Below are 24,490 nucleotides of genomic sequence, written 5' to 3'. Positions count from 1 at the left end.
TCCCAGCGGAGTCCATAATTATTTCTGTCACCTATTTTTATAGCATTTAAAGCAAATGGTATATATTCTTTCAGCGGTTCATTTATTTTTTATTTGCCTCCGCTACCAAACTGAGATGTGTGGAATCAGAAATCAGTCCTGTGTTATTCATTCGCATTTTACGTGAGAAGATGATGAGGGTGGCTAGGTCCAGGGCATGAAGGGATTTGGAAGGCATAATAATGATTTTTTCTTCCGGAGGACATTGAGGAGTGTTCAGAGATTTGAAAAAGAACAGAAAAAAAGGATGGCATGATCAGGTTTGCACTTTAGAAAGGTCCTTGGCACTGCAGAGTGGAGAACGGACTGGAGCCGCAGCTTGGGGAGCTGATTTAAGAGGCCGAGGCAGTGATCCCAGCAAGACATGACAGTGCCCTGAGCTCAGGTGGCACCTGGAGGCAAATGAGAAGTGACAGTGGGTATTTAGGACAAAGAGTGAACCCAGCAGACTAACTGATGGAATGGGGGAAGCTTTAGATTCATTCCTGGGCAATTCAGTGGATAGTGGCATCATCTGTTGAGAGAGAGAACATGGCAAGAGGAACGGATTTGTTGGAACAGGTCGAGTGTGATTTGGAACCATTGAGCTAGGGGTACATATGTCACACATAAGCAGAAAAGTTCCCTAGAGAGCCTGAGGGGAGATTGGAGCTTAGGAGAGAGGCCTGGGTGAGGGTAGTAGCAACTGGAGCCACTGGAATAAGGAGGCCACCGAGGAGGGGCTGGGGTGTGAGATAAGAAGGGGGACCTACGACAGAGCCCTGGAAAACAGCAACTTCTACGGGACATGCAGGCGAAATGAGTCAGGAAAGATCCAGAGAAGGAGAAGCCAGAGAGAGGTGAAGGAAACCTGGACATGCTGGAGGACTGATAAAAGAAAGGAGACAGAAGAGGGATGGCCAGTAAGTGCCAAAGGTCCTGAGATGGCAGGTCAGATGAAGCTGACAACTGGCCTTTGCTGTGGTTCCAGGGAGTTGAATGATCACTGTAGTGAGTGCTGTTTAGTAAGAAGCCACATTGCTAGTGTGTGTATATATGTATGTATTTATACTTTTCAGAGAGGTATGGGAGTTGAGGAATTGAAAACATTGAGTACAGATGTTACAAAGAAACTTGCTTGAGATACAGCTAATTAGTCTTAGAGCTTCCTTTTCCCATTCCAACTCTTAAGCAAGCCTCCTTTCTGTTTCTAAAAATGTGGGTTGACCTCCACTTATTCTAACTTCAAGGAAGACTGGAGTTTATGGGTTTCAGGACCTTGAGGAAATTGTGATTCTCCCTGGGGAAGAAAGGGTAGAGTAGAGGCCAAAATTTACAGGCGAGAGAGAAGTCCCTGGACTTAGAGAGATTAGTAGAACCAGCTGCTACTGAAGAATGAGTGGGGGTTGAAGTAATGCACAATATACATGAGACTCCTGCATCAGAGACAAAGGACTTTATTACTCATAACACAGGAAGCAGCATGAGCATCAGCATATTTGCAGTTTCCCTTTGCCCTCATTCAATTCTGAGCTCAGAACACTCCCTGCTCCTCAAGCTGTAGCATATTTCAGGGCTCTTTATATTGCTCTATCACGTGTTCATTATATATCCTTTATTAAATATGCATTGAGTTGCTACTAGGTTAGGAACTCTGGTAGGCAATGAGAACTCACACTTCCCTTCCTCAGGTAACCAAACCTGAGGAAATCTCAGGCACATATTTTTAAACCAAGTGTTCACTATTATGGAAGTCAATGATGTTATGTGATTTTTAAGTAGGTAAACAAGATACTATATTACCAGACAAAATTAAACCTGTAGGAAAAACAATTGTTTGATCTTTTAATTCTTGGGAATAAACTACTAGATTTACATGCCTTGATATTATTAGTAAAGATGCACTTGTGATTTTAATAATGTAGCAGAAAATGAATTAAGTAGAAAGTAAACAAGAAAACACAACAAATCTCTTGCTGTTTTTTTAAAAGGAAGAAAATGTCCAAATTGACCAACAAAATACATAAACCGAGATCTGAGAAGACCATGACTTAGGTTGTGCTCTCCCCATCATTTTGCTAAGAGAAAAAGAGAATGACTACTCAGGTAGCAACACAGGCCAGTTGAGTCACATGCTCTGAGCATTACAGCTCATCATCATGGTACCTGGTCCAGAAATATCTATCCAGTAATGCACATTAAAAATAATCTCTCACAGGGTAGTCATGTCGCTTTTCCCCACCCATGCAACACACTGTCCTGGCAAACCCTTGGAAACAAGTTGTGTTTCTTCTTCTCCCTCTCCCTCTCCCCTCCTCTCTCCCTCCTCCTCCCCTCTCCTCCTCTCCCCTCCCCTCCCCTCCCCCTCCCCTGCCCCCTCCCCCTACCCCTCCTTCTTTCTTCTTCTTTCTTCTTTCTTTCTTCTTCTTCTTCCTTCTTCTTTCTTCTTTCTTCTTTCTTCTTTCTTCTTTCTTCTTTCTTCTTCTTAGATAAAGCTTCTTGGACTCTATTGATTAGTATTTTTTAAAGACGATTTTAGTATCCTAGTTCCAAATTAACAAAATACCATTTAATAGCCAATTACAAGCCAAGTTTCAGCCTACAGCACTAATATTCCTTAGACCAGTTTATCGAAAAAGATGTGAGGGCTGATGATTGTAGGGAAGGAATTTCGTAGTAAACAAATCTTTGAAATGGCAGAACTTTAACTAAACTGTAATTAATTATACCTACTCCCTACCTACCCTTTCCTCCTAGGGCCTCAGCACCAGCCAACCAAAGGAGTGCCTTCCGATCAAGACTGCGCTCACAAAAACCCTGTGTTAGGTATTATTGCTCCTGGTTTGTGGAAAGAATACTGAGTTTAATAACTTATTGAAAGTCACTTTCACATAGCTAAATGAGTGATTCAAATGAGGTCTATCAAATTTCCAAATCTGTGCTTTTCAGGGCAGGAAAGATAGAAAGTTTGCTGAAGGCCAATCCTTACCCCTTCCCAAGCCCTCCAGAGCAGCTCCACTCTGCTCTCGAGCATCTGGCTGAGATTACATTCAAAGAAGTGCTTTTTTTTTTTTTTTTTTTTTTTTTTTTGCTGGTTAAGAAGAAAGAAAAGAAAAGAAAAACAAATACCTTGCATTGCACTACTCAGATATTTTGAGGCTGAATTAAATAAGACCCAATGTTTGTTTATTATCAAAATTCTCAGTGGTTCTCAAATCTTATGTACTTAAGAATCAATTTGAGTGTTTGTTTAACCTGGAGATTTCTAAGCCCCACCCTCAGAGATTAGGTTGAATGGTCTGGGATGAAGCACAGGAATTTGCAGTTTTAATAGGTGCCCCAGGAGAATATGATGCAAGTGGGGAGAGAGCTGCATTTTGAAAAACTGAGCAAAGATAATTTAGAAATAAATGTGAGTGCTGAAAGTTGTCTAATCTGACTCACTCAGTATAAATGCCACCCACTTGGAAAGCCCTCTTTGATTGGCCAGCAAAGATGTGTCTTAAATCCTGGATCTCCACCCTGATTTGAGGTTAGGGAAAGAATAGTTAACTGCAGTGGGAAAGAAAAGACGAGTCTTTGGAGTCAATATATACTTCACTTAAGATGGGGGGGCTAATGAACAAAGGCCGTATAAAGGAGAAAGCTAGAGTGGACTGAAGCCAGCAGAAAGGAAACCCTCAATCAGAAGAACATGTGAGCAGAAACGAAAGAAATGAACAAAGAAATTATCCTCCTGAATAACACTGAGTAGTATTTCTTAGGAACTCAGAGGTGGGCACATTTCTAATCTGCAAATCATGGCTTGAGAGCCAGCTACTGGCTAGTCTTTTTCAGCTGAGAGGATGTTCTGAGAATCCTTCCTCCTTGGGCTCAGTATTGCTGGCACTTCCCAGAAAGGATTATGAACAAGAATGTGAGGTCTACAAAGCAACAGGATGAGATTAGTAGAAGCCCCAGGTTCATGTTGCAGGAGTTAGATATAGCAATCTGTAAGTTAGGGGAGCTTCAAGCTGTGTTTGTTGAGGACTTTATATGACATTGACAAGAATTACAATCTTCAGCAAACTTATCTCCTAGTTGGAGTTAAGTGAGAAGGGTTTGTGGTTTCAATGTCCCCCAGCAGGAAGGGCCCGCTGTGTCTGGTACAGCCAGGAGCCTGGCACACACACTGACAGTCAGGGTCAGCCCAGACTAGATGCGTGGTGGATCATTAAAACCACAGGCAGCTTTCACTACAGAAACATGGCTGGCCTGGGTTGACCAGTGGTCTGTGTGTGTTACTGGGACATTTCCCACAGATGCTAGTTATCCATGTGGATGCGTAGGCAGGCCGTGAGTGGTTCCCAAACCTGGCTGTTCCCTCTCAGCATCTTCTGCGGGATTTTTCTTTTACCTATTTCTTATATGTCTGGAGACTCTTGACCTCCTGGGCACCACGCCCCCAACAATCTCCCACATGGACCTCAAACTCACCATATTCCAAAATGAATTAATTATTTCCTTCCTACCCAGATCTGCTCTTGTATTTCTATCTTAACAGATGAAATCCTGAGCCACCAGCTTCCCAAATTTCAATCTTGGGAATCTTCATTTACTTCTCCCTCTTACTCACCCTGGTCCTGTGGATTTTACTTCATAAATACTTTGTATACTCATCCCCTCCTCTGGATCCTTTGCCATTGCTCTGGAGGAGGGGGTCAAAAGGTACAAACTTCCAGTTATAAAATAAATTTTTAAAAGTATTTAAAATCCTCTCGAAACAAACAAACAAAAAAGCCATGAGAGAGATCAATAAACCTGATTTTATCAATATTGATAGCTCCTGAATAACACAAGACACCATAAACAAAATTAAAGACTGAGTAGTACAACCAAGGACTAATATACAGAAAACTCATACATATGAAATACAGAAAGAACTCATACATACGAGAAAAAAACATATAATTCAATATTTAACTGTGTAAAACATATTAATAAGTATTAACAGAAGAAAATAATACAAATGGCCATTAAATATGAAAAGTTTCCATGTACTTAGTAATCCAGAGAATTAAAGCTAGACCAATGATAAAATTATTTCCCCTCTCTAAATTATGAGAGAGAGAGATTATAAATGGATACAAGATATTTACTTCACACGCTGTTGACAGAGTACAAGCTTTGAGTGCTGAATTAAAAGGAAATTTGGCAGTATCTTAGAACTTAAACATACTTTTTGACTCAGTAATTCCATATCTTATCTGCTCCCAAGGAAAACTCACACATATGCACAAGAAACAAAAAAATGTTCATTGCAGCACTACTTGTAACAGCAAGAAATCGAAAGATATCTAATGGTGAAATACAGAATGACACATCAATGGCTAAAAATACTATGTTTTTTTCTATCTTAAAATACTATACAACAGATTTAAAAAAAAAAAAAAGTAATTACATACATATGTACTGACATGGATATTTGGTGAGAAGATATAGGTCCAAAAATAAAACACTTTTATATACTCTTATAAAAAAACAAACAGAGAAAATCTTTGCCTGATAAAGGAAACTGTTGGTGAAGAGTAGTAATGAAAGAGTTAAACCTTTAATTTAGCTTTTCAAGAGTTTTATTACAAAATACGCCCTTGATGTTGCTTGCCATAAGGAAATTGAAATAAAAGGATACGACCAGATGTTACACCCTTTCCTTGGCTGAAAAAGGAACAAACCGTGAAGATGAAGAACAAAATGTAAGCAATAACATCAGAAAGGAGTCCCTCAGCTTGTGTCCCCTCCCTCCTGAGGAAGAAAAGAACAATCTTCAATGGCAAGCAGTACGTCCGCCAGGTGGCACCACTGGCCAACTTCACACCCAGAAGTGTGCGCTGCGCTCGTCAGGGTCTCTGATGTCCTATACTATTCAGAACCATTTCTCTGGTAACATACTATAGAAATGGTTCCCGAAAGTGTAGTTTTCAGCATCTGCCATTTGCCACTGTGGGGACTGGGAAATCTATTCTTATTTTGTTGATGGAGAGATTTCTCCCACTTCACACCCTCTCTGTCCTTTAGAAAAATATGTTTATTATAATTACATGCCACAAATTTAACAAAGCACTTTAGACTCTATTAAGTATTATTTCTTAAAGTTTACATCACAAAGTTCCTAATTAGCAGGGTACCACCCAACGACCACTAGGAAGCCACCATCATTCAGCGACAACCAGATCTCAGCCCTGAGCTCCTCAGCACACCACAGGGCTCCTCACAGAGAGGAGATATTAGAGACTTGGTGCCACTGCAGCTGGAGTAAACCAGGTATGGCTTGTGTGTAGATCTGAGGTTATTTCTGATCCTCCTTTTTGTCAGGAATTCAGTGTCAATGAAGATTTTTGATGCTCAAAACAGCAAAAATTACGTTGTATCATTCTGTTTCTTTGATATCCAAGTGGAGGTGATGAGTAGACAGTTGATGAGTCTCAGGTACAATGGAAGGATCTGAGCTGGATATAAGGCCCACTTCCGAGAAAGTATAAATAAACTAGTATTAGAATGATATTTTGAGATATTAATATTTTTATCCTTTTGCATATTTCCCCCCCTTTTTTTTTCCTGAACTTCCTCCCCTACCACCTCCACCCAAGAATTTGGACCAGTTTAAGGTAATTGTCTCAGGGGAGGAGAGCAATAGCAGAAAATACAGCCTGCTAGTCTCTGCCTTGGCCCAAACTTGCTAAAGAGATTAAATGAGATGCCTCTGAAGTAAACATCATAATAGTGGGAATACCTTTGAATCTAAAATCATAATTAAGAGTTTCCTTGGGTGGGGTGGGTCTGAGAGGAAGTCTGGCATTGAAGTCTAAAGAGTTAAAAAGTTTCCAGAAAAGAATGGCCACAACCTCCCAGCAATTCCCAAGTCTTAGGGGTCCTGAGGAAAGGACCCATGCGTGGAAGGAACCATGGTACTATCTGGGTAGAGTTCTTGGGGAGAGTAAAGGACGACAGAGCCTCAGAGAAATCTTTGGGGACCTGCAGCCAGTGAGCAGTCAGTAACATTTCTGAGAGTATTTGATAGTTAATTCTCAACAATGGCATAGAGGAGGCAGAGAGCTGTGAGGTGGGGTGGGGATGAACCATAAGATATTGGATTAAATTTCCACTCTTCTTATGGAAGAGCGGCAATGCTAATGGTGGCGGGGCTCCAGATAGAAAATTGTGTTAAATGTAGATAAAGCTACATTTCTTTTACATGAATCCAAGGACTGAGACACCTCCTTGAAACACAGTCAAGTCTTGTTTTCTTATCAATGCTCACAGTAATGCTAATTAATGGGGAGACTCCTGGAACATCTATGCTTATTCTAGCATGAGGTGGCCATATGGCTCCCTTGTGTACTGAATGAGGTCTGGAAAATGAAACTGTAAGTAACGGGAGGCACTGGGCACTGGGTACTGGAGGCTAACTACAAGTAAAGAATGAACATAGACAAAGGATCATACATCTTTTTAAACTTTCAGCTTCAGTATCTTTTAGAGAATTCCCCAGGGCTTCCACTGAAGCCTTATTTGTTCCAGCAACAAATTTCACTTAGCTAGAATCCTACTCTTATCGGTGGCCCCACTGAGCACCTCTTTGCTGATGGCCTCTTGATCTATTTCTTCATCCCAGAAACCTCAGCCCGGCTTCAGATACAGGCCTGCAACTGCTGTCTAGACTCTTCACAGGATTCGTCCTATGAGCCCTGGAACTCGATATGTCCAAACCATCACTCATCTGTGTCATTTATTCTATGAAAGAATAAAATAAAAACCTCCCAACCACTTGAAAATAGAAAGTTCATTAAATTTCCAGGCAAGGAGTATACACCAAAGAAAAAAATTTACTAAGAAATTTACAGATGGGGAACAGTTAGGAACTTTCTGAGTGGTTATGCTAATTAAGGGTCGAATATGTCTGTTTCATTGTTCACTGGTCAGGAAATGTCTTCCAATAGGTCTGTTAGGATCTGTCTTCCCAGGGTCACTTAAGTTCATGGTTTTTTATCAACCAGTTAGGATGAAATATGATATTCAGTTTGGTCATCTCCTGGGAAAATATAAGTGAAAAAAATTTTTTTCCTTTGAAAAGTTTACCTTTTTTTTTTTTTGCCGCAAAAACCAATGATGGGTTTGAATCTAACTACTGCCTGTTTTGTATCTATTGAATAAATCCTTAAAATGAGATTTCTAGGCCAACAGGTATATGGATTTGTAAGTTTATTGGAAATTGTCAGAATATCTTTCATAGTATTATAGCAATTCACCCACCAACGTTTCCTTCCTCTTTGCTGGTTCTGTTTGTTAATTCTTTACAATTTTTTTAATTAAAAATTTTTAAAATGTTGCCATTCTCAGGTGTGAAAATATTTCAGTTTCCATGGGTGAGATTGAGTTTCTTTTTGTAGTTTATTAGTTATTTGCATTTCCTCTTGTATCAGTTGCATGTTCACAGCCTTTGCCCATTTTCTCCTTAGTCTGTTTTTAAGAAGTTCGTAAGCTTTCTTCACATATGAGATATACTACCCTATTTGTCTGTTATGTGTGTTAAAAGTATTTTGTCCACTCTGTTTTTGTTTTGATCTGATTTTCTTTATGATAACTTTTTGTCATACATTTTAAAAAATAGTAGTTCCTCAAATAACATCATTTTGTTCAATGTTCATTCATTATAATATTGATGAGATAAAGTATGAACTTAATTCTTATTTACATCATTAGCCTGTGATAAAACTGGTTCTATTAGACATAGTTTCAGTAGAGTTCCAGAACCTACGTAAGATGTTAAGTGAGACCTTATTTTATAGCAATCTTTTCTTTCATGGTTTCTGGATCTTATACTTTCATAAGGACTCCTCATCCCCAAAGTTTTCAAGTGGTCTCCTAATACCTACGTAAAATACCCTCATTTTCTTTAATTTTTATCTTTTCTTGTGATGTTATTCTTCTTTCCCTAGTGGAGTGCCCAAAGAAGTGGGTTATTTCCCTCCCGTAGCCTGCTAGCCCTTCCAATAGTGTGGGACATTTCCACAACAGACCTCAAGAGCACCAGCTTCACTCATATCACTATGACCAGCCTTGCCCACCCCTCACTCTTTGCCTCGCTTGCCTCATTTAAGACATTACTCTTTCTAGGACTAGAAACCCTCTCTGGAACATGATGCTTTTCTATTTTTCCACCAGCTGCATTTGCATGGCAAAGTTTAGGCAAGAGTTGTTTATGTAACTAGCTTTTTAGAATAAACTAACTGTGCCTGCCTCCTGCCTAGTTCAGGGAAGGGGAGGGATAATTTCGGAAGGAGGCAAAGGAAGTACGAGTAGAGGCTAATGGAGAAAAAACAAGTAAGAGTGGTAACATGGAAGCCAAGGAGTGAAAGAATGCCAGGAAGGAGGAAATTCTCAAAGCTTGGAAAAAGAAACTCCCTGGCAGAAATAATGAGAAAGATAGACATTTCAAGGTTCCTGCTCATTTGGGGTTCCTAAATGGAGCAGAGCCTATTTGGTGGGGGTGGGGAGGGGAGGTTGGCAAGGGTAACCATGGACCAGGCTCAGTAGGGAGGAGTATTTTACTACTGACATCATTTAGAATTGCTGGTGTAATAAAAATCAGACTAACTTTTAGTTGGCTTTATTATTTTTTAAAAATTCTTTACTAACAAGACATTCCCTTATTCTTGTACCCATTCCCACCCTCCATCACTCCCATAAAACACCACTAAAATGGTGGAGGGTGGTATGAACATTAGATTTGTCCAATAAGGATGAGATTGACAGACAGAGGCCCAGAACTAGAAAGGGAAGGGAACTCTAAAATTATCTGTACAATTAAACAAGTTATTGATTTTTAAGTTGTGCCATAAGGGAGAGCCTTGCCTGACCTAAAAAACTAAAAATAAGTAATATTTAGGAGGAGAACACCTAGAAGTATGCTGATATAAATCCTCTCCATCACCCCAAACCTTTGGGAAAAGCCTTGTGGATTGACTTGAGGTTAGAGTTGATGACAAATCATGGAATGGGGCAGAAAAAAAGAGAATAGACTACCATAAAAAATAAATACAAGCGAGGTCAAGAATTCTTAGAAATCTGGGACTTGGAGTCAAAGAGATCATGAGGAAACTGTTGGAATCGTAGAGAGGTCATCAGACTTCACACAGAATTGCATAAGGGATAGAGCATAGTGGATATCAGTGTAAGGAGGTAGAAATCCATGTGTTTCCTCTTAGCTTCAGTGCAGTAATAAGGAGAGGCAAGTGGGCTCAGAGAGGGCTCAGGGAAAGGAAGAGTGGAGCAGGCAGCCCTGCCTGGCCTCTCCAGCCTTAAGCTCATGGTATTGAGGGTCTTTGAGGCTGGAACTGCCAGACCAGACAAAGAGATTCGAGGTAGAAAACTAACAGTGATATTGTGTGGATTTGACTGATGGATGAATTTCTTTCTTTTTTATTTATTTTTAAGTGAGGCAACCTTTTGTTGACCTCACAGATTGCAAGGACCTTTTTAGCTTACAATCCCTTATTTTTTATTTTTTATGCCTACAACACCTGGTCTTCCTAGGTGGTCTCCCATCCAAGTACTAACTAGGCCCAACCTTGCTTAGGTTCAGAGATCAGATAGGATAGGGCTTGTTTAGGGTAGCATGGCTGTAGACTGAATGAATTTCTTAAGAACTAAACCTGGCTAATAGAGCAGTAGACACAAACTTGAGATTTTGATTTCAAACATTACCAACAGTATGCCCTCAATAAAAGTTAGTTGCTTGAATTAAAAACAAACAAACAAAAAAAACTTAATGACCCTGATAGAAAAGTGATGAAAAGTGGTAGGTAGGGTTGGGCTCAAGTAGGTACTGGGGGTAATTACTATGTGAACCCATAACAAACACTTAGTGACGTGCTAGAAACTGGAAATAAACAATTGACTAAAACTAGCCCTCAGCCACATGGAGATTCTGTTATAGAGCATTTCTTTCTGACATGGAGTGATCCCACCTTTCTCTTGTTTCTCTACCAAAGATTTCCTGACCATCCCTCAAAACTCAGCTCAAATCTTACTTGTTCTATGAAACCCTATCCAACAACTCCATGAAAGAAAATTAGCTGCATTTCCTGTTTGCTTGTAGAGCATTCTTTTAAATCCGTATTATGTCATTTGTGCTGCTTTGCTATTTTCTGTTGCTATATTTGTCCTCCTCAGTAGACTGTGCAGAAGAGAAACATTTTGTGTTTGGATTTGAATCTGTTGGTTTTGCGATGTTTATTAAAATGTGCATATTGACTCACAAATGGGTGGTGTAAACAGTAGATTGTACGTGGTATATTTTAAAAATGAAGGAAACAACAGAAACCATCAAAATAATACACTTTGATGAGTAGTTATACAGATGAGTAATGGTTCATCAAATTTGTTTCTGTTATCTATGTGGGAGTTCTGAGTCATAATGTAAAATGCTCTTACTGAGGATCATTTTTTTTTTTAAATAAAATACTGGAAATTCAGTTATGGACTAGACCCTAGGGAGAAAGCTTCAGAGATTCTGAAGCTTTCACACTGCAAGCAGGACTTTAACACACATAGAGAGCAATGGGTGAATTTACACAAGTGTATAGCTTTCGATGATCAAATAAAATAACTACCATGTTCTATAGGTTATGGTAGAGGTCACAAACTATACGCATACCTCAGAGATAGTATGGGTTCAGCTCCAGACCACCGCAATAAAGCTAGTATCGCAATAAAATGAGTTATAATTTTTTTGCTGATGTAGGGTCTTGTCTTCACTTCATAAAAAAAAAAAAGCAACATTCGTGAGGTTCAATAAAGCAAAACAATAAAACAAGATATGTCTTTAAAGATATTCAATATTTTAGGTTTTGTGGACTATAAGGCTTCCATCACAACTACTCAGCTCTGCTATGAAAGGACAAAAGCAGCCACAGACAACATGTGAAGGATTGAGTATGGCTGGGTTCCAATATAATTTGAATTTCATATAATTTTCATGTGTCATGAAATGTTTTTCTTTTGATTCTTTCAACCATTTAAGACTACAAAGCCATTCTTAGCTCATGGCATTTTAAAATATACTGTATTAATAGAAAATTTGAGTTCTAGGGATGCCTACACATCAGGAGATGATTACCATTGAAAAGATAGTTTGTTACTCACAGTTCTCAAGAGAAGAAAGCCCACCAAACCATGGGGGGGGGGGACAATCAGGGAAGCATCAGGGTCAGTTGGGAGGCAAAGAGGGTGAGGGAAGAGCATGGGCAAGAGCCCCTATTGTGGTTTCTTCAGAAAGAAATGGGCAAGGCAGGATAAGCAGGCTTTGGATGGGCTGGTTTGCATAATTTCAGCAGGTTCTGGGGCTTAAAGCCTGTCCCTGGTGGTGTGCTACCTAGCCCTGTGCCGTTAGGGCAGGTGGTTAGTGGCCTGGAGTGTGAGAGCTTAATAAAAGGAGGTGGTGGTTGTGGGCTCTGGATTGGTCAGTTTGTGTGAATTTGAAAAGAACACTCATTTGTTAACCATCTCTAGGAATTGGATAACTCTGGGAGGGGCAGCTCCTTCAGGGTCATCAAGGTCCCAGATGTCAAAGCACCAGACTACAGAAAATGAAAGGCACGGTTAATACACATGGCCATGTAAAACAGCAGGCGGGCCCAATTTAGCCCATGGGTTAAGAAAACTGGACCCTGAGAAAGAAGATACCTACTGAAAAAGGTTTCTAGTGGCTAGCTGGGCTCAAATTTGAAAAACAGAGCCTAACAGCCATTTATACACAGATGCCTCTCACTGAAACTGCACTTCAGGGGGAAGCCTGCACTAACTTGCCTGCCTCCTGCACTGAAGTTTTTCCTGCACTGTGTTTCTGCCATCTTAGCCAGCCCTTATAAAGAAGCTCCTAGAATCCTGTTTCAACCAATAAGACTGAGACTTTCCCCACCAATTGGAGCTGTGTATCAATATCCCCATCAGCAATTTCACCAATCAAACTGCAAGGATTGAAATCTCATTTGCATAAATACGGGCCAATCAGGAACCAGGGCGGGGACTTCCGTCTATATGGGTTAGGTCCCCTCTGGCTGGGAGAGTGCCTGTGAGAGGGCCCTTGCCCCAGACACCCTCCTACAGCCATATAGTTTTGCAGATGCGCTGCTTCATAACTGAACTGTATTACAACTGAGCTGTTTTCACTGAATAGTTTCCTTTTTCACCACACCCTAAATTGGAGATTCCTGTTGGCAGTAAATTAGCACCAAGGACCATCAGGCTGACAAAACAAAGATAATGTAAAATGTCAAAAATGTGATTGCTGTGAAAAATAAAGACTTTGTAGTGAATGTAGTAAATCATGAAGTTTTCTGATTCTTGCTGGTAAATACTGAAGAAAGAAATTGTCATTTGTGATAATAAAAAGCAACCCATATCCATTTAAATTTAAGGAAGACCTTTCCCCATTTAGTCAGTGTATTCTGTTCATTTTGCTCCCATAATCCCATAACATAAACATTCCCTAACCTGATCATTCTCATCTTTACTTAGAAGGGGAATAGCAAGAACAGAACTTGGAATTCTAAAGTAGTTATCAACATGATTAAGTTTTCAGTAAAATATTGGTGTGATCTATCATTTTAACCAAGGCTAAATTAAAGTTTTAGAGCTCATAATCATCTAATCATAACATTGTGAATTCCTTGAGAGCAAGGATGGAGTTTTCCTTCTCATGTTACTTCCTTGCTCACTTCCTTTCACTGACTGCTTATTGCAGTTAGAAGAAAATCTCAAGTCCTGTCAATGGTCCCATGCCATCCCCAATCTGGCTCCTGCCCCTGCCTGTTGTTCTAGACACATCTCTTGATAAGTTCCACACCTTCTCAGTAGCCATGGAGATCTACAAAGGTTTCAGGCCTTTTTGCTATTCCTCAGTCATTCTTGGGGTCTTACCCATCTCATCTAAATCGGCTCCCCTGCAAGTCTTTCTCATGGCTGCCTCTTTTCTTCCTTCACAGCTTACACCCGTACAACTATCAGTGTAATACCATTTTAATGTTTTGCTCTTACATTAGGACTTGGGTCCTTGAGGGCTGAGGGTCTAGTACACAGAAGCTGTTTAATAAACATTCACTGCATGAATGAATGAATGAAGAATGGCATGGCGGCTTGAGAAACAGTAAGAAGTCTTGAGTGCAGAGTGAGGAGTCATTACTGCACTGCTTATATTGGCTTTGACTATTCCTAGAGGCTTTGTATTTCCTCATCCTCATTTGAGAGCACTTTGAAGCACCTGCAGCTCAGTGTAAAAGTGTGTCACACAGACTCTGCAAGAGAATTCTCAGCATGCCAGGAGAGAATCAGAGAGAACTTTAGGGCATTTAAAGAATAATCATAAATGCACATGCAGGGGTGGGCCAGGACCCCTACATGATGCCTCTGGGAGGGGGCAGCAAGTCACACATTCCTTATTTAGTGCAGTCTGGCTAAAATTTTAATACACCTTTTAGACACTTTCCTCTTGTCACATTTGCTTTACTATCATCTAAACATCAATTTATGGCTTCACTGATATTCTTCATTATTCTACTGGATATCATGAGTAAACAAGGAGTATTTACGCTGGTTGCTGGATTGAGAATCCCTTCTTTTTTCCATTTTACTTTCAGTATGTTCTACGATGTGTATGTGTTCATTTCATAATGGAATAAAAATAAATGCACAGTCCCTACCCAGCGCTTTTTTCTACCACTCACTCTTCCTTGGGTAGTGGTGTCTGGACATCTGTGGTGTAGTGTCAAGCATGTGGGCTCCAGAGCAATGGTTCTAAGGTTTATGTGTTGTGCTTTGTGACCTTGAACACCTCACCTAAACTCTCTGGGCCTCAGTTTCCTCATACAGGAAATGGAGATAATAAGGGCAGCTGTCTTCTGTAATCATTATGAAGATTTAATGAGCAAATACATGTACAATATTAAAAATGGCGTCTACAACATAGTAAGAAACAAAAGTAAATGTTAGCTATCATTACTATTTGTAATATGAAATTAAGACCTAAAAAGCAAGCATAGTGAGCCTAATTTGACACAAAATAGTTATAAAACTCTGCAGTGTTATGGTCATTGACTACATAGTTTAGAGACAGCCCGTTCAAAATAATAAAAATAAAATAGTTGTGTTGCTCAAAACCGTAGCTATGGAGACTCAGTTCTCTACACCATGTCCATCCGGGTTCTGGAAGGCCAAGATTTGGCTCTGTTTAGATAACCTTCTGCTGAGGCCTTGTAGGACAGCTGGTGGTTGGAGGACTACCATATTCTCACTGATAAAATAAGATAAAATGAGAACATATACTGTAAGGTTTATATGTTGTTCTTTGTGACCTTGAGCACCTCATACAGGACACAGGACTCCTCTTTACTGCTTGGACAAAGTGACTTTTTAGTGAAACTTTCTGTCTCATTAGTGAACAGCCAGAGCGTGGGCTGGAAGAAGAAATAGCACGCTGTGGATTCTGGGTTCTGGTTGTCAGATGTGCCTCATGGTGAAGCCCCTTGATCTCCCATCACACTCTACAGTGCAGAGTATTTGTTTAATCCTTACAGCAACCCTCGGATGTGCACACTGATCCCCATTTTAATCATGAAGACCCTGAGGTTTATAGAAGGGCAATGACGTGCTCAACGTCACACATCAATATGTTGGGTCATTCATTTATACAATGTGTGAAGTAGACCTGGGAACAAGTTTTGGAAACACCCCCTCACAAGCGTGCAGAGTGCACTATGCGAAAACCATTACTATGCCGTATAGTAATTGCTGGAATGTGGAGAGGAGGACACACCAGTGGACTGAAGGAATAGCTCGGAAATGGCATTTTATACATATTTGAGCAGGAAGAGTCCCCATAAGTGGAGTAATTGAGCTAAGTCTTGTAATAGGTGTGGCACATTGCCAGGTGACAAAAACTGGTGAATCTAGGCCTTTTGACCTTGTAAAATCTACTTTGTAATATAATACCTTGTAATGTAAGTACGATCCATGATAAACTAACTATATATATTTAATCCTTTCGCTATGGTCAGGTTTAAATGTGTAAAATTATTACCTTTTTGCAATTTGAGTTTGTTTTACAATTTTTTGAAAATCACAGAAATAAAATAACAAATATTTTGGTTTCATATTTCGGATCTGTTTTTTCTGCATAAAGGACCATGTATGTATCAACCCAGAGATATGAGAACTATTTCTCCATGCCAATAAGCACGAACTTTTTACATCACTTTTAATGTCTGCAGAGTGTTAAATCGTGTGGTTGCACCACAATTCAGTTGGCTGATACCCTATTGGCAGACATTAGGGGCATTTGCTGTACAACTCTGGAGCTATGTCAACCTGAGCTGGAGAATGTGGCTGAGACAGAGGCAGCCTGGGACAAATCAGGTAACAATTATTCAGTGATCCACCCTTGCCTTTCTTGTAAGTTATTTGCCTTAGATTTATCTGCAATTTTGATAGCTAATCTGAGTGTTTTGCAAGAAAAGCAAATAAACAGAAATACCCTCTGAAGTCTTAGAAGTAGACATGTATTGTGTGCAGTGAAATCTCAGAGCCTTGCCGGTGGAGGGTGGACAAGGGAGAATACTAGACAATTCATCTTCCCAAGGATAAGTTCATTATGGGCATAGATTCTGAAATGCAATACAACCTTGAAAAAAAAAACAAACAAAAACCATAGAACATTTCCACATCATTGAATTTTGCTTTGCAAATGAAATTTATAGCCACCAAAGTGTGGTGTGTTTCTGGCCCAAAGAAACCTTAAAAAATTCTCTGAGGTTCAACACACACATGAGTACTTTAAAGAGTATCAATGCTGTGACTTGAAATCAATGTACCGTGGCTGCTTCTTCCCTCTTTTCTCCTTTTCTCCACTCTCTCCCAGTTTTTTGAGAGCCAATTTTGTGCCAGGTGCTTTGCAGGCACTAAGGATATGTAATGGAAATACACAGATCTTAAGCAGCCCCTTCCCCTTCCCCCCAGCCCTCTGCTCTAAGATCCCTTACAGCGCTAAGGGCTGGGGTTGATGACTGAGGGAATACTAACAATTGAGAAGTACAATGGTTGATGGAGAAAGATTTAAAGAATGAAATGTTCTCCATCTCTCTAAGTGGATGGATCGGAGCCAGAGACTTCCCTTCTAGTCCTGACACTACTACTGAGTGTCCACGTCACGGCTCACCTTCATCAGGCCTCTGTCATCTGTACAATGAGGATGACAGAGGCAGGGGCAGCACATGAGGAGGGAGGGGAGGACTTCAGACCATGGTGACTGTTCATTGATCTGTCCCTGGAGTAAGGAGGATGAGTATGGAACCAGATTAGGGTCCAGAGAGAACTGGATGCTGGACAGGGGGACACTGGTTAGCCATGGGGAAGGAGTTTGTACCTTGCAAATGGCTGGGAATTGTGGCAGGGCAGGGAGAGCAGAGAACAGCTGTGACTTGGGAGAATCCGAGTGGTTCAGGCTGGGACTGCCACTTCTGCCTCTTCCCCAGACCCTGGAGAGTATTTCCAGGCTTGGAGCAGCTCTGGGATGGCAGTGTCTTCCCTAAACTGGGCAGGCCCTCACCATAGAGTCCTCAATGAAGAGAAGAGAGAGAGAGCCTTCAGTATCTCCAAACTCAAGGGCACCCAGCCTGCAGTGACCGCAAGGCCCTGGACTTTCTGTTCTAAGTGTCCCAGAGTAGGCATGAGACCTCACTCTCACATGACTGGAAGGTCCTTGAGGGTAGGGGCTCCAGCTCCACCCCCTCCTGTCCTGCACAGCCCTTGCACAGCACGACATGGTGCAGAGAGAGTGTCTGGTAAACCGTTGTCACTAGATTGCAAACGGTGGAAGGCCTGTCCTCAGTCTTGAGGGAAGGGGAACGCCCCTGCACACTTCGCCAAGGGAAGTGGGCTTGACAGCAAGCATCCTCCCAAGAAATCTTTTCACAAAGCCCCCACCCCGCCCGGGCCCCCTGTGCTCCTTCTCTCCTCTCTAGATACTTTACAGAACCTTCTACATTCTTAAGTAGGGGACATGCTCAAACATTATAGAACCAGTTTAGGATATCACTTTTCTGAATTCTGCACACTGAGGCGGGAGACATCCCATCTAGCAGGCCTGTTACAGGGCAGGTGGAAAACCTCGGAGATTCCCAATTCACTCAAAGGCTGGCTCGCGTGTCACACACAGAGTCTATTCTTTGTCAGGAACCTGGAAACACTCGGGGGACTGGACAGCTCAAGCGTTTAAGCAGTCCTTATTCCATTCGATTTAGATTTTCTTTAAGTTATCAATTCGTAGGTGAGGCTACTGGCTGGAACTCGATTCAGCAAAGAGGATGGAAGTGGTCAAAATTGCTCCACAAACATGGGGTGCAGATCGCTCTCGTTTTCGAGTTTCATGGCCATACCCTCCATCTAGTCAGCAGAAGGGCTGGCAGATTGCTGCGTCCGCCGCTGCCCGGCGCTGCCACACGGTGGCGCTGATGAACGGTCCCTCGGCCTTCCACAAAGCTGCTTTTGTCCATGTCCTCGCGCAGCCATTCGTGTTCGCAGGGAGGATGACCCCATTCCCGCCGCGGTAACCTCAGCCGGGGGTGACCCCACACTTGAGCTCACGAGGTTGCCGCTCAGCTGAGTCTGCCGCCAGTTTTCTTTAACAGCCGCCGTCCAGGTGCCAGCTGGTCCCCGGAGTCCCAGGGCTGCACAGACTCCCAGAATCCCAGAGAGACTATTTTCAACTCAAAACAGTGTCCTGTTATCACCTCCCCTTCCTGGACAACCGGGGTACTTGCCGTCCATCTAGACTTCTGAGAAAAGTACCTTCAGTGACTCCCCCAGGGGATTCCAGATGCTCTACCACTTCAGGTTAACAGCCCAGGAAGGTCAAATTGTTTTTCTGAGTCTACGGGCTGAGAAGTTGGCACTCTTCTCCTTAAAGAAAGGGAGTGCAAATGTAATCTTTTAATCTTTCACAAGCACCCTTCTTGAAAGTCTCTCTGTCTCAAAGTAAAAGTATGTGTAACAAGTTTTAAGACCTGGAACAATCTGCGGCCCTGACCTTCACAGCAGACCTTTGGGAGTAGGTTTGAAAACAGCACAGCAGTCTGACCCCTCTGACTTAAGGAAGTGACTTCAAATTCCAAGGGCTTGTTCATGCATGGCAATTCGTGTTTAAAGGGTAGACTCCATGGAGATGCAGTGTGGAGGGTTTTGTTGCAGTGATGAAAGTCCTGGAGTGCTGGATGTCACCCCAGCAACTAAGGTCTCACCTTTACTGAGTAGGAGCCAGGCACTGAGGGGAGCAGGGTGAGACAAATGTCCCACAATCTGGGATAATAGCTGCCATCTTTGAATATGGGCTATATGCAAAGCATTGGGGGGGGGGCACTTTGCATATGGTATTTCTAATCCTCATGACCACTCTATTTGGTAGATATTTATTATTCCCACTTTACAGATGAGAAAAGTGTGACTCAGAGAAGTTAAGTCACCAGTCCATTGTCACACAGCTAGTTATTAGTGGAACTGGGATTCAAACCCACTTCAGACTCGACAACTCTTTTGCTTCCCTTAATCCTGTTTTCTCTTGAGAATGATGTCCATCTTGGTAGAGGATGGCAAGGAGAAGGTAGCTGGAAATGGATCTTGCCATATTGTATAGTTCCTTGTGAGACTGCAAGTTTAGACAAATGATACCTTTGCTTATGACTCAGTCCTGAAAATTATTCTGACCAATAGTCTCCAGTGGAAAGAGAATGAGTGGGTGGAGCAAAGGGCACAGAATAAACCTGATCATTCTTTTACTTGTCAGTTAGTGGGCTTCTTCTTGATGTCTTCTTTTAGATCTCTGCCTTTTTCCTGCTGCTGTTCCCTTGCCTGGAGTTACCATCCCCCTGCCCTGCTCCACCTGGGAAAGTCTGTCAGCGCTGCAAAAGTAGGCTTTCTTTCTCTGATGGCTCCCCCAACACGCAGGTGGAGGTAGGCACTCTCTCATCTGTGTTCTCATTGTTCTTGCCCAGGCACCAGTGCATTATTCAAGGCACAGTCACTGTTTGTTTAGGCCTGAGGCTGCCTGGGTGGGAGAGGAGTTCTTTTTTACCCAAAATACAAGCAGATGCCAAAAATGATCAGAGTCCCAACCATTCAAGAATGAAGAGATCCAAGCAGAGTTTGCAGAACCCCCAGACCAGAGGGGCCTGTGGGTTAACGGGTGAAGCTGGGGCCCAAAGCCAGGATCCTGGAGAGGCTGACCTCAGGAGCAAGCACTTGCAGGCCAGGCCACAGGCACAGCATCCAGCATGCCACACAGAGATGCTGGGTCCTCAGTATACAGGTGGTGACTGGGACACCAATAGATGAACAGCCTTTATTAAGCCAAACCTGAAGCTCTATTTGTCACAGGCAGTTACTGCAGTCTGGGTTGAAGTCATAATTTTCCCAAGAACTTGTCACGCTTTGGAACTTTCCCCTGTGTTTCCCAACTGACCTCACCACCAGTTTGACCAAAGACCTGGACCACTTGAACTGATAACCACACCAACTGTATGGGCCAGGCGCCCTCTCCAGGCGCCTGCGTGCAGAGCTGGAAACAGCCAAGCCCCACGTGGTGGTGCAGGATGACTCACCCCTCATTTGGGGGCCAGCCGCTACTCCAGGCCATGAATCTAATTGCGTCCAACACCCCCTTGTTCTTCTAACTGGGTGATGGGAATTTCCTTGGTTAAGCCTCCAGGTCTTCCCTCCTTCCGGATTTAATGAGCTCATTTATTTTTCTTTTTCACTTAGCAGTTTTTAGGGCTGGTTAATGAGTGGTGGGGTTCTCTTTAAGAGCCAAGTTGGGCCAAGCTCAGGGTACTTTCCTTGCCATTTCCAGCCCTCAAGTCCCCAGTGTCTCTTGCAGTCAGTCTCTCCCCAACTCTGGCAGCAGCCCTCCTCAGTGCAGTTCCCATCTGTGGAAGTTTCTGGAATACAAAGACACATAGGCCTCAGAGCTTTGTTTTGCTTTTTTTCTCTGTATTTCCCTGGGTCAGTTATTTCAAGATGAGCCTCCACTTTCAAGAGAGAAGAAATCGTTGAAGAAGCTGTTAAAATAAAGAGTTTCTTCTCTGAGTTTTGTCTGAAACTCAGATTTGGGGGTAGGGGTGCTGGTTGTGAATTCCAGGGAGACTCGCCAGAGGCTGTTTAAACCTCCTTTATGTACAGCTGTTGTAACAAGCTGCCAGGAGGGAGCTCTCATGGAAGGGAACTTGGAAGCCTTGCTGTGGTAGTTGGCGCTTGGGAAACTTCCAGCCTGAAGAGAATGAGAATGAATGCAGGGTCTACATGGCAAGAACAGGAATCTACAGACCCAGAGACTGACAGTTCCCAGAAGCCTCTCGAGGTAAGACTTCACAGTTGCTTTGTTGACTCACCTACCACAGAAAGTTTAGCCCAAAGAATCTCACTGTACATTTCTCCATCATTCCATCTGTCGGTCTCTCTGTGCACCCATCTATCCAGCCAGCCAGCTAATAAACAAAGTCTAAGCACTTACTGTAAGGAAGGCATTGGGCTACGCAGGAGGAATGATTGGATACAGCCCTAATGAATGCCCCCAGGTTATCTCTGTACATTTCAGAGTAAGGATTCCTTTGCGGTGGTGGCTGACAGAAAGTGGAGAGGCACTAGAGGATAAGTCACAAAAACCTTAGCATGCCATGTTTGGGTAGTTTGCAGAGCAGTTGTCAAATCCTTGTTTCCTACTGAACCCCTGAAGTTTGGGCACAATGCTTCCCTTCCTAAACTCTACTCCCCATTGTGAAGTCACGGCCCTTGGCCTGCTTCTGCCTGGGGTCCAGGCTACAGGCGGCAATGCCTGCACCTGTGTTGGGTTGCCATGAGTATTAGTTTGCTAGTGCTGCTGTAACAAAGCACCACAGATTGGATGCTTGAACAACAGAAATGTATCGTCTCACAGTTCCGGAAGCTAGAAATGCAAAATTAAGGTGTCAGCAGAGTTGGTTCCTTCCGCGGGCTGTGAGGGAGAATCTGTGCCAGGCCTCTCCCCTAGGTTCTGGTGGTTTTCTGGCAATGATTGGCTTTTAGAAGCACCACCTCAATTTCTTCTTTCATTATCACACGGCATTCTCCCCGTGTATGTGTCTGTGTCTAACTTTCCCCTTTTTTGAGGACGCTAGTCATGTTGGATGAGGGCCCACCCTAATGACCTAACCAATCACATCTGCAACAACTCTGCTTCCAAATAAGGTCACACTTTGAGGTCCTGGCGATTGGGACTTCCATGTGTGACTTTGGGGAGGGTACAGTTCGACCCATAACATGTGTTTCTAACTTTGTCCCCCTTCTGCTGCCATTGGCAGTGCCTATGAAGAGGAGGTCAGAGTGATTCTACCTCAGGAAGGGTCAGGAATGGTGCCCCAGAGAGAAATCAAAGGGAAACATCTGCCGGAGGGAAGTTTGTGCTGGAGAGCAGCATGGCCGTGCAGATCTCACGGGCAGCTACAAAAAAGGGGAGCAGCCATTGGTAGGTTTAGGGATTTGGTCCTCTGTGCCTTTGTACTCAGAGCCACTAGGAACCTGAAGGGGAGGGAAGCCCCAAGCGACAGCCCTTTAGCCTATGACAGAGTTGCCTGAGGAGAGCAGGGGGCAGGCTGCCCCTAGGACCTGGGTGAGGTGACCCCTGGGACTTGAGGGAGAGGGGAAAATGGGGATCAGAGTCCAGAGTTCTGGGAGACTTTGGAGTAGTCTGTTAGGCAGGAAACCGAGTGTGAGACTGTGTGTGTGCACACACAGGGAGACTTGGCTTTCATTCTTGCAGCCATCCAAGATTCACTGAGACTCTCTTAACCACATCCTCTTTGAAAGACAGATGAATTTAATTATAAGGCACAATTACAGTGGGGCATTGCAGTAGAGCATTTGTAGACTTTGATAGATAATTTTGAAAAAGAAAATAGGGGACATTTGCCTTACCAAATATTAAAATTTAAGATACAATGAGTGTCATCAAAAGAATATGTTTTGGCACATGAATAAATAGCTCAATGAAACAGGCCAGATTCCAGGAATGGATGCAGTATGTTTACATACTTAAAAATGATAAAAGCGACATTTGAATTCAGTGGGAAGATTATAATTGATTCAAGAAATGGTATTGACCTAACTGGCTCTCCATCCGGGAGGAAAAAATGGGTAGACACCAACTCATACTATACCCAACAATAAATTCCAGATGGGTTTGGGTTGAAGATCTAACTGTAAGTAAACAAATAAATATGTGCATAAAATATTTGAAGAAAATTTAGTGCAAAATTTATTTTCCAAATTTCAAAATTTGTATAACTTCAGAGTAGAAGGGGTATTTTTAATAATGAGGGACCTCTCAGACGCTGAAGGGAAAAAGAAAAGAACGTATGTTCCTACATATTGTTTCAAATTTTAAGAAAAAAATACACAAAAAGGAAAGTTAAAGGACAAACTGTAGACTCAGATAAACATTTAAAACACATATGAAAGATATTATCTTTAATTTGCCCAAAGTGCATATAACTTGGTAATAAAATGGCAAAAGGCAAGGGGAATACAGAAAAAAAAAATGTGAACAGGCAATTTACAGAGGAGGAAATGAAAATTTAACAGAGTTGAAAAGGATTAGTCAGAGAAAGTCAAATTTAGTTATTTATTCATTAGACTGGCAAAAATTAAAAAGACCAGTAACACCCTGTGCTCAAGAGAATACAGGAGAATAAGCACTTTTATACCTCGCTAGTGGAAGTGTGAACTGCTGGAACCTCTAGGGAAAAATACTCTGGCAACATTTGTTATAGTTCAAGATGTGCATCACCATCTCAGCAACCCCATGTAGGCCATATTTCCAGTTGATATAAAAGCACCAGTACCTAAGAATTTATGGACAAGGATGTGTACAGAAGCACTGTTTGCTGTGGCAAAATACTGGATAACTCAGAATTGTCCATCAATAATAAAATGGTCGATAGAACATGGTGCTACTATGCTGTGGGATATTGTGTAGCTATGAAAAGAAGAATGAATTAAATCTATCAACATATTCACACAGAGAGAGGCTAATACGTTAAGTGCAAAGGCAAGTTATGGAAAAATGTGTATACTATGGTCCCATTTTTGTAAAAACATTGGGTAAGCAAATAAAACCCAATACACATGCCTGTTCTGTGTTTGCATGTATTTATACAGCTTCGAGAGGCCTTCACAGCACAACTTACCTCAGGGCATAGGAATGAGAGGGAGTGAATTTTAACATCCTGTTTCTATATCTTTGGCCTTTTTGCTTATTACAAGAATCATGTTTTTGCTTCGCTTCCTAGAAGCAATTGGATAAAGACAATTTTAAAGGGAAAAGAATGACAAAGTGCCTAAAATACTTTTGTGA

At 42.0% G+C, this 24,490-nt stretch overlaps 1 protein-coding gene and 2 pseudogenes across 1 annotated transcript in view; 1 reads left to right on the top strand and 2 right to left on the bottom strand.

Moving 5' to 3' along the window:
- Positions 1-5,778: 5,778 nt before the first annotated feature.
- Positions 5,779-5,979, bottom strand: LOC118605833 (annotated as a pseudogene).
- A 4,589-nt stretch (positions 5,980-10,568) lies between these two features.
- On the bottom strand, positions 10,569-10,687 carry LOC118605627 (annotated as a pseudogene).
- Positions 10,688-20,940: 10,253 nt separating this feature from the next.
- Positions 20,941-24,490, top strand: part of EVA1A (eva-1 homolog A, regulator of programmed cell death) — a 78,287-nt gene continuing 74,737 nt past the window's right edge. Inside the window, exon 1 of the mRNA XM_036224468.1 lies at positions 20,941-21,460. The gene's annotated coding sequence lies outside the window, so the exon portion shown is untranslated. The remainder of the gene's footprint in view (positions 21,461-24,490) is intronic.

The sequence above is a fragment of the Rousettus aegyptiacus genome, unplaced genomic scaffold (genome assembly GCF_014176215.1).
Source record: "Rousettus aegyptiacus isolate mRouAeg1 unplaced genomic scaffold, mRouAeg1.p scaffold_m13_p_7, whole genome shotgun sequence".
Classification (NCBI taxonomy): Eukaryota; Metazoa; Chordata; class Mammalia; order Chiroptera; family Pteropodidae; genus Rousettus; species Rousettus aegyptiacus.
The sequence above is the reverse complement of the archived record's forward strand: the minus strand, read 5'-3'. Positions and strand labels throughout refer to the sequence as shown.